The sequence below is a fragment of the Belonocnema kinseyi genome, chromosome 3, assembly GCF_010883055.1.
Source record: "Belonocnema kinseyi isolate 2016_QV_RU_SX_M_011 chromosome 3, B_treatae_v1, whole genome shotgun sequence".
NCBI lineage: Eukaryota > Metazoa > Arthropoda > Insecta > Hymenoptera > Cynipidae > Belonocnema > Belonocnema kinseyi.
The window spans coordinates 116,479,642-116,490,781 of NC_046659.1; the positions used below are offsets into that span (position 1 = coordinate 116,479,642).

The following is an 11,140-nucleotide window of genomic DNA, read 5'->3' on the forward strand; positions in this document are numbered from 1 at the left end:
CGTTTCAAATTAGACAGTTTTACTACATTTCTCCTCTTTGAGAAAAATTTCATTTTTTTCTGTATAAGGGTCTAACTGGTTTGTGGAAAATTACTCTTTTTTTCAGAAAATTAATTTTTCTGGTTGAAAATTCAATAATTATTTTTCAATTAAGAATGCAACGGGTTTCAAATTATTCTATTTAGATTAAAGGATTGAAATATTTTGTTGAACTTCGCCTTTAAAAAAAAAATATTTTAAAAATATTTTCGTGATAAAAAACTAAAATATTTTGTAAAAAATTCCTCTCTTTTGGAAAACAACTTTATCTTTTTTCGTTGAATATGCAACTGATGAAAAATGAATCTTATTTGGGTAATTATAGAATTATTTTGTTGAAAATTAGTCTTTTTTTAGAAAATTAATCTTCTTGGTAGAAAATTCGAAAAATTGTATCATTGTATCAAAAATTGTATAAAAAAAAAATTGTATCAACAATCTCTAATAAATTTAAACAAAGCTTAGCAAGTTCATGATTTATTTTTCGATTATGAAACTGCTTTTCATTAATAATTATAAAATTTTTTAAATAACTTAAAGAAAGAAAAACATGAAGCTTCAAACAACAGCCAAGAGATGGCAACAGTAGTCTCATTTATGAAGGGTGGAGTCATTCCAAAGGGGTAGTTTGATGTACGGCGTATCGTCGACAGTACCCAATCCGAGATTGTTATTTCGCGCACGATGAATTTTTGTTTACGGACTCTTAGTGATAAATTTTCTTCGAAATTAAAAATAATGTGATCGATTCATGGATTTGGAAGAAGGCAAGGAGAATCCGGCTTCGGACTCTCCGGGGTGGTTTTGCGTAAGTAACTTTGAAAGTAATGAAAAACACGAGGTAGCGATCGATATGAAAGCTTTGAGCTGAAGAGCCTTACGGTATCTTTTAAAATTGCCACTCAAGGCTTGAAAACTTTTTTTTCACGTTGAATGAAGGTCGAAACCAATTTTAGCACGTTTAAAAGGTCTACTTTGATATTATTTTAGAAGATGAAAGGCTAATTATTTAATTACACAAATACGAATGGAACATTTAAATAAAAATGCGTTTGTATTATAAAATAAGATGCATGGCCTTGCTTCGTTAAAAACAAATTATTTATCAAACATTCACACTAAGAAATGACTGATTATTAGCTTTGATGTTAAAATTTTTATTGGACAAACGCAGGTTTTTTAATGTTTTTCAAAAGGGTTTAATTACTAGGATTTTGTTGAACACTAGATTGCAAGATTGCAAGATTTCAAAATTGCGTGGTATTGCAAAAGATTGCAAAATATTCCATGAGACCAATTGATTATACAAATTTATTATAGACAAAAATTATATAAACAAATTATAGGATAATCAGCATTTCAAGGTGTTTTAAGGCGTTGAAAGAAATTTAAAAAAATGTTCAAGATTTTATTTTTAAATCTCTGAGGATTTTAAGAAATTTTAAAGCTTTTTACGAATTTACTGGATGTTAAGAAAAAAATTTAATGAGCAAAGTTGAATTAATTTAATTTAAATTATACTTTATGGTTTTAAAAATTATTTATACTTTTTGAAATGGATGATTACGTTCTATAAAGATTTCAAAGAATTTCAAGAAATTCTAAAGGATATCAAGAGACATACAGAATATTATGGGAGTTTAAACAATTTGGCAGGATTTTCAAAGTCGTCAATGGATTTCTAGTAAACTTTGCAAAATAAAAATAAATTAAACGAAAATTGCAGGCATTGCTAGCAATTCCAACGATTTCAAGGGGTTTTAAAGTATTAAAAGAATTTTTTTAAATTCCAGGATTTTATTTGGAAATCTGTAAGGATTTTAAGATATTTAAAAGCTTTCTAGGAATTCAACAGATCTTTACAACAAATTAATGAGCTAAATTGAATAAATTTAATTTAAATTATACTTTCGGGATTCAAAAATAATTTATCCTTTTTTAAATTCATTTTTACGTTCTCTTTTACAAAATGTTGACGGATTTTAAAGAATTTGGTAGGATTTTCAAAGGTTTCAAGGGATTCCTAGTGACTTTTGCAAAAACATTAAACTAAACTAAAATTTCAGGAATTTCTAGCCATTGCAAATATTTTAAGGGATTTTAAAAATTGTAAAAGATTTGAAGAGAAATTCAAACTGTCAAGGGATTTTGAAGAATCTGGTAAGATTTTTAAAGGTGTTAAGGGATTTCTAGTGAACTTTGCAAAATAAATTAAATCAAATAAAAATTCAAGGGATTTCTAGTAATTCCAATTACTTAAAGGGATTTGAAGAAATTCTGAAGAATTTCAAAAGATATCCAAAATGTCAAGGGATTTCTATTAAGCTTTGCAAACTAAATTAAATAAAATGAAAATTCAAGAAATGTCTAGAAACTTTGAAGACTTCAAGCGATTCTTAGAAATTCTAAAGGATTTTGAAAATTGTTGATGGATTTCCAAATATGTCAAGGGATTTCTAGTGAACTTTGTGAAATAAATCAAATTAACTGAAAATTCAAGGGATTTCTAGAAATTTTAAAGATTTACATGGATTTTATGCATTTCGAAAGGATTTCAAGAGATATGCAAAATTTCAAGGGATCACAAAGAATTTTATAGGATTTTCAAAGATGTCAAGGAATTTTTTAGTGAACTTTACAAAATAAACTAAATTAAATGAAATTTCAAGGGATATCTAGTTATTTTAAAGATTTCAGGATTTTATGGAATTGTAAAATATTGCAAGATAGATCCAAAATTTCAAGGGATTTTGACGACTTTTGTAGGATTTTGAGATATGTCAAGGGATTTCTAATGAACTTAGCAAAACAAACTAAATTAAATAAAAATTCAATGAATTTCTAGCAATTCCAAAGGATTAAGAATTTAACTACTTTTTTGAAAAATCTTGAATCTGCTTGGTTTACAATTCATACTTTCGGGTTAATTATTAAACAGTCTTAGAAAATTCATCTCTTTTGGAAAAAAAGTTCACCTTTTTTAAATGAGAATTTAACTATTTTGTTGATATTCTTTATTAAAAATTATTTCTAGGAGGAAAAATCATCTATTTGGTTCAAAAAGCTAACATTTGGTTGACAATTAACTGTTTTTTTTTTAAATTTCATTTTTTTTTATTTACAAATATTTTGGTGGGAAAATTGCTTCCTTTGATAAAAATTATTTATTTGGATAACAATGCAAATGGTTAACAATGAGTCCTTCTTTGTTCACGATTCAACTATTTCGTTAAATATTCATCTTTTTTGTTAAAATTTTTTTAATAATTTCAAACGATATATAAAATGTCAAGTGATTTTAATGAATTTTGAAGGGCTACCAAAAATGTCAAGGAATCTTTTGTGAACTTTGCAAAATAATATAATGTAAATGAAAATTTAAGGAATTTCTAGCAATTTCAAAGATTTTATGGGATTCTAAGGTATTTAAAAGAATTTTACAAAGATTCAATAGTTCTATTTTTAAATGTCAAAGAATTTCTAGCAATTCCAAAGATTTCAAGGATTTCCTGAAAAATTTTGAACATGTTCAAATTTTTAAAGGAATTTTCAACATTTCCAAAAATATCAGGAGGTTTTAATGGATAACAAAGGATTTAAAAATGTGTATGGACTTTCACGGATTTAAATGCGCTGAAAAAAATTCTGTGGGATTACTAAATATTTTAAATAATATAAAAAGGTTTTATCAGTTTTCAGAAGATTAAAAATATTTCCAAGGATTTCAAGGGATTTCGAAACGTTTCCAGATTTCTTAGAAGATATTCACTTTTTGAAATATTTTAAGGGATTTTAAAGAATTTGGTAAGATATTCAAAGATGTCCAGGTATTTCTAGTGAACTTTAGAAAATAAACTGTATTAAATTAAACATCAAGACATTTTTAGCAATTCCAAAAGTCTCAAGGTATTTTGAGGTATTTTTTGTAATTTCTCAAAAATTATAGAATTTTATTTTTAAAAAACCACAGAAATTTAAAGAAATTTTAAATATGTGTAGTGATTTAACAAGTTAAAAAAATTAATGAGGTAACATCAATAACTTTAATTTAAATTAAACTTGGGGGCTTTGAAATAATATACAATTCTTTTTGAATGGATTTTTACTTTCTCAAAAGATTTCAACCGATTTTAAGGGATTTTAAAGTATTTCCAACTATATACCAAATATCAAGATATTTTGAAGAATTTAGTAGGTTTTTCGGAGATGTCAAGGGATTTTTAATGAACTTTGTAAAATACATTAAATTAAATGAAAATTCAAGGGATTTCTAGCAATTTCATTAATCTTTAAATTCAATTTGAATTATATTTGGGGGCTTTTAAATAATGCATATATTTTTTATTTGCTTTTCACTTTTTTTAAAGGTGTCAAGGGATTTGAGGGTAATTCAAGGAATTTTACAAGATTTTAAGGATTTGATTAAATATCCAACGATTTTAAGGGATTCCAATGATTTCTAGAGATGTTATTTTTTCTAGATGAATTTGATAAAAATTTTAATAATATTTGAGGACTTCCAAAATATTTATACTTATTTTATTGCTTTTTTACGTTGGCCAAAGATTTCAAAGGATTTTAAGGGATTCTAAAGGATTTCAAGAGATATACAAAAGGTCCAGGAAAATTCATGGAGATTTAAAAATTATATCCTTGAATATTTGTAAAATTCCGTAAAATTCTTTAAAATCCCGTAAGATACTTGGAATTGCTAAAAATCCCTTCAATTTTTATTTGATTTATTTTCTAAATTTCACTAGAAATCCGTTGAAATCTTTGGAAATCTTGCCAAATTCTTTGAAATCCCTTAGCATTTTGTTTATCTCTTAAAATCCTTTAGAATTCCTTACAATCCTTTGAAATCTTTGGAAAACGTAACAATTCATTTAAAAAGTATAAATAATTTTAAAAACCCTTAATTATAATTTAAATGAAACTTATTTATTAAATTTATTTAAAAAAAAGAACGGTTTAAAATTCTAGAAATCTTTAAAATCCCTTGCAATCGTTAGAGATTTCATAAAATATTTGAAATCTTGTGATATTTCTTAACACACCTTAAAATCCCTCGAGAGCTCTGCAGTAGTAAAGAATCCATTGAAATTTCAATAAATTTCATTTACATCTCTTGAAATCCTTTGAAATTTAGCAGAATTCCTTGAAATAATTGGAACTCGTTAAAATCTATTTATAAAAGTATAAATTATTTGCAATCCCCCAAATATGATTAAAATTAAAATTAATTACTAAGTTGTCTAAAAAAAAGTTTAAATCCTAAAAAAACTCTGAAATCCATCAAAATTCATGGAGATTTCAAATTAAATCTTTGGATCATTGTGAAATTCCTTAAAATAAATTAAAATCACTTGCAATCTTTGGAATTGCTTTAAATCTGTTGAGTTTCCATTTTATTTTATGTATTTTGCAAAGTCCACTAGAGATTCCTTAAAATCTTTGGAAAAATACCGAAATTCTTGGAAATCCCTTAAATTTTGAATGTCTCTTAAAATCCTTTAGAATTCTTTAAAAAATTATAATTTATTTTAAAGACCCGAAGCATAATTAAAATTAAAATTATTCAATTCATTGCCGCTAATTATATTTTTTAATCCGTTAAACTCTGAAAATCTTTTGAAATTCTTAAAGATATCAAAATAAAATTCTAGAATTGTTATGAAATTCCTATTGAAATATCTGAAAATCCTTTCAGATGTTTGGAATTGCTAGAAATATCCTGAAATTTAATATCATTTATTTTCCAAAGTTGACTAGAAATCCCTTGACATCTTTTGAAATGTTTTTAAATTCTTTGAAATCCCTTGAAATCTTTGATAAATGTAAACATTATCTAAAATCCCTTTAAATGTTTTGAAATCTCTTGAAATCCTTGGAAACTTTTGAAAACTGATAAAATCATTCGAAATTATTTGAAATATCTATAAATCCCACGTGATCATTTTAAATGCCTTTAGATCCGTGGAAATCCGTCTAAATTTTTGTAAATCTTTTGCAATCCATTTAAACCTCCTGATATGTTTGAAAATATTTAAATTTCCGTGAAATTCTAATGAAGCCTGGCGAAATGGCTTGAAATATTTAGAAATTCTACAAAACTTTTTTAAAAACCTTAAAATCTTTAGAAATATTTAAAACTCTATAAAATCCCTAAAAATGCTTTGAAATTTCTTAAAATTCATGCAAATATTTCAGATCTTTTTTTAAACAATACAAAATTTTTAATTTCTTGAAATATTTGGAAAATCTTTAAAAGACTTTGAGATCACTGGGCGTCCCTTAATATTTGAAGAAATCTTTTAGAATCTTTTGAAACTTTTTGATATCTTTAAAAATCTTTAAAATTTCTTAGAATTTTTTAAAATCTCACGTTAAATAAGTAAACGAATCATTCGTTTGTTCTTTTTCTGTTTTTGGCATAAACTCCTTCAATATTTTAATATTCTTTATTTATATACTAATTTTCTAATAACGTTTATCTGTAATGATTTTTCTAAAATAAAAAAATCATGGGAAATTAATTATAGGAAAATCATAATAGACCGTTACTGAATTTTCCACTCAAAAAATGTCTGTTAAATCAACCAGAATTCTGGTTAAATATGGCCTTACTATTTTTTATGGTTAGAGTGACCAGAAATCTGGTTACATTAACCAGATTGTATGGGTAATTTAACGAGAATTCTGGTTAAATTAACGAGAATTCTGGTTACTATAACCCGCAAAAATAGTAAGGGCATATTTGACCAGAATTTGTTTGATTTAACCGGACATTTTTTTGAGTGTCTAAAATGGATTTCCTTAAGGAGGCTTTTCCATAAGGGTACTCGGGTTTTCGTCAAATCAAAATAGATTTATAAGAATGCATTGTTTAAATAATATTCAAGCAACATAAAAGGAAGGCAATTTTTTTCGTGGGAGCGAAACGATTTTTTTCGAAAATTCTTGTTGTCCTTTTTTTCTTTTTATTTAAAATGTGGCGTCTTTTTGCGCCTGTTAATTTCAACGCGCCCGCTTGCACTGTATGACGGGCTGCAGTCACTCGGCTAGTTACAAGTTACATAAAATCTTGGATTGCTGATTTTCCGTCGCTTAGAGTAATATATTATATGATACAATAATGAAAATAAAGAATAATAACATATAATGACAGTTTTTTGAAAGTATAATATTGATGGCAAGGCAAAAAACCTCCCTATCTGCAAAAAGTAGGATATATATTTAATATATATCCTACATTTTGCCGATAAGGAAATTTTTTATTTCTTGCATGTGGGGATGTTTATTTTTGAAAAATATTCTTTCATAAGGCTATACTATTCAATAAATTTATTCAATAAGTGATACAGTTATAGAAAAACCTTTTTCATAAATAAGCATACCAACATTCTTTAGAAAGATTTTATAAATATTTGCTAAATATGTTTTTTTTATTTATTATTATTTCATAATTTATTATTTGGAAAACACTATAAGTACCTTTGATGGTAAGAAAAAAAACTTCTTTTCCGGAAAATAAGGTTAAAACGGACCGCATGACTGTCGCCCGGCATACAGTATTAGCTGGCATGTTGCATTTTACAGGCGCAAAAAGGCGCCTAATTTTCAATTACAAAAAAAAAACAAGACATTTTTTGAAGAAATCACATCGAAACCATGAGTAAAATTGCCTTTAGAATATTTAGATCGAAAATTACATTTAATAATTCATCCTCCTGGACGTATTTTGTACGTGGCGAAAACCTAAGTCGCTTTAATCCCTTTAATCCCTCGAAATAAGACAGTCTGTGAGAAAATTACATTCAATTTTTATGCAAAAGCACATTCATCCATTTAGCTGCTTAAATAAAATAAAATAAAATAGTTTACATTCATCTTTATAAAACTCTTTTCATATTAATAATGAGCGATTTTTTTAATTGAAGAAGATGTGTCAAATAACGTAGAATTTTCTTTAAATAAATGTTTCCCTCAGAGGAAATTTTTTACCGGAAAAGGTAGAGCTTCATTCATCACTTTTTTGCTTTAAGAAAAGTCATTTGCAATGCTGTTTACATTTAGACACAGGAAAAGTAGGAGCCTTTTCCGGGCTTGAAAAGACACGTATTCTGACCTCTCAAGCTTAAAGATTTCCTCTGAGATGAACCATGCTTTTTTCATGTTTTGTGTTATGCTCCGTGCAAATACACCTGCAACAGATTCACATTAGGAATGACATCCTTTTAGATATACTTATTTAATGTAAGATTTTAATGCTAATTTTTAATTAAAAATCTACTTAATGGGTTTTGAAACATTAAAAATAATTCCTTTATTTTTCCTGAATTATCATTAATCCGTAAACGTTAAAAATTCAACTGGTTGTAAATTGATCTTTTTCGGTTAAGGATTGAATTATTTTGATAAAAGTCCATCTTTTTTATTAGGAAATTAATTTTCTTGGTAGAACAGTCATCAATTTACTTAGAAATGCAAATGTTGGAAAATTATTTATTTTTAATTTTTTTTGGTTGAGGATTTAACTACTTTGTTAAAAATTCATCTGCTTTGGCCAAAATTAATCTTCTTGGTAGGAAATTTACCAATTTAGTTAAAAAAGCAGATTTTAAATTTCTATATTTCTAATTTTAGTATTTTCGAAAGGAATGGAAAGTTTATAATGTACCGCCTCTTCAATGGAATTACAAATTTTTAAATTTATTATTTGAAAAATGTACAAATTTAAGAAGCTTAAAAGTTTGTAAGTTGAAAAATTATAAATTTTAAACAGAATATATTAAAAGTATCTGTGTTTGAAAATGAATGTCATATAATTTATAAAATTGTCTATAAAATTACCTAGTTTTTTTCACTTTTAAAGGCTCGAATTTCACGAGCACTCAATTTTGATGGACTGAAGATTTGAAATCTTTTTATTCTCAAATCTCATAATTTGAATACAGGCTTTAAAGCTTAGTATATGTGACAAATGCTTTTAGTAAAACAAACAATAAAATTATTCATTTAAAAATATTAATACTTTTCAAAGGATTTTTATCAAAAATCTGGCTTGTTCGGAAAGTAATTGCTCTCAAATTTTTCAAATCCTTTAAAATCTTTTGAAATACCCAGACCTTTTTTTCAAGATTTCTAAAGTACTTTAGTACAGACAAATTTTTAAGCATTAAAAATATTAATTTTAATAGATTAGTTAAGATATTAAATTAATGTTTTAATAGAAACTACTCGAGTTAAAGTTGAACTATTTCTGAAACCATTTTTGTATATAATTATGAAATTATATATCTTTTTTTTTTAACATATTTTTAAATTCTGAGCATCCTTAATTTATTTATGATTGATTTTTTTTTAAATAAACTTTCAAGTTTACAATTCAAATTTTAAAGACTTTAATCCCATCGTGTTGAAAATTATACACATCTCATCGTTGGAAAATTTTGAATATGAAATTTCGAAAGCTTTGAATTTTTATTGATACCATTTTCAAAACTCTAATTTACAAAAATTTCAGTATGTAACGTTTTGAAATTTTTCTCGTTTCTAAAGTTCAACCTGAAGTTTTACAAAATTTCAAGAGGTTTCAAAAGATTTTCAAGGATTTTAATTATTTGAGGATGTTTTAAAAGATTTAAAATATTTCAGGGTACTTTTAAAATTTGAAGGAATTTTCAAGAGCTTTAAAAATTTTCGAGAAATATCAATAGATTTTTAGGAATTTTAAATAACTGAGGATGTTAATGTTAAAAATCCAAAGTACCTTAGAAATATTTAAAAAATATTTTAGGTATTTCAAAAGATTAAAAAAATTTGAAGGGAATTTTAAACGATTTCAAGGAATTTTAGATTGATTAAAGTAGATTAATATGAATTTTTAAAGGATTTCACATATTTGAACAGATTCCAAGGAATTTTCAATTGATTTCAATAATTTCGAATAAGATTTTAAAAGATTTGAAATGTTTTAGGGTATTTCTAGAATTACAAGGAATTTTCAAGAGTTTAATCCTTTAAAAGATTTTAAGCATTTGAGGATGTTTTCAAAGATGTGAAGGAATTTTCAGTAGATTAAGGTAATTTAATATGAGATTTTGAAAGATTTAATATATTTTAGGATATTTTAATAGATTCCAAAGAATTTTCAATTGATTTCAAGAATGTAGTATGGGACTGTAAAAGATTTGAAATATTTTAGGGTATTTTTTAAATTCCAAGGAATTTTCAAGAGCTTTGTAAATTTTCAAGAGATTTCAAAAGATTTTAAAGGATTTTAAATATTGAAGGATGTTTAAGAAGATGTTCATGAATTTTCAATTCATTTTTATAATTTGAAGGAATTTTAAAAAATTTTAACAATTTTAGCAGAGTTATTTAAAATAATTTCAAAGTACTTTAGAAATCTTTAAAGAGTGTAAAGGTGTTTCAAAAAAATTTGAAGGTTTCGAAATATTTGAGAGTATTTTAAAAAGTACCAAGTAATTTTCACTTAATTACAGTAATATAACATGAGATTTCAGAGGATTTGATGTATCTTAGGATATTTTAATAGATTCCAAAGAATTTTCTAATGATTTTAATAATTGAGTACAAGATTTTAAAGGATTTTAAATATTTTAGGATGTTTCAAAACATTCTAAGGAATTTTCAATTAATTTCAATAATTGAAAGCAATTTCAAAAAATTTAACGATTTTTTTCAACTTTTCTGGTTGAAAGTGGAACTACTTTGTTAACTTTTTATTTTAATGATTTTTTCGCAGAAAACTAATTGTTTTAGTTGAAATTTTAACTATTTCTATTAAAAGTTAATCAGCTAGTCATTAATATTAATATAATATTTTACCATTATAATATTAACATTAATGATATATATAATAGTAATTATATCCATATTATATATACCTGAAGAACATAACCTCAAAATCGACTCAAAACATGAAATTAAGAATCACGCGAAACATTAAAATCGCCAATTTCTTTCAAATTCGGATCAAGATATAAATAGAAGAATACCGAAGTTTTCCGAAGCTATATATCGGCAATCATTGTGCAGCAATTGTGTGTGTGTGTGTGTGTGTGTGTGTGTGTGT

At 25.4% G+C, this 11,140-nt stretch overlaps 1 protein-coding gene across 1 annotated transcript in view; it reads left to right on the top strand.

Annotated features, from left to right (window-relative positions):
* Positions 1-699: 699 nt before the first annotated feature.
* Positions 700-11,140, top strand: part of LOC117169550 (alpha-1,6-mannosyl-glycoprotein 2-beta-N-acetylglucosaminyltransferase) — a 133,931-nt gene continuing 123,490 nt past the window's right edge. Inside the window, exon 1 of the mRNA XM_033355972.1 lies at positions 700-847. The gene's annotated coding sequence lies outside the window, so the exon portion shown is untranslated. The remainder of the gene's footprint in view (positions 848-11,140) is intronic.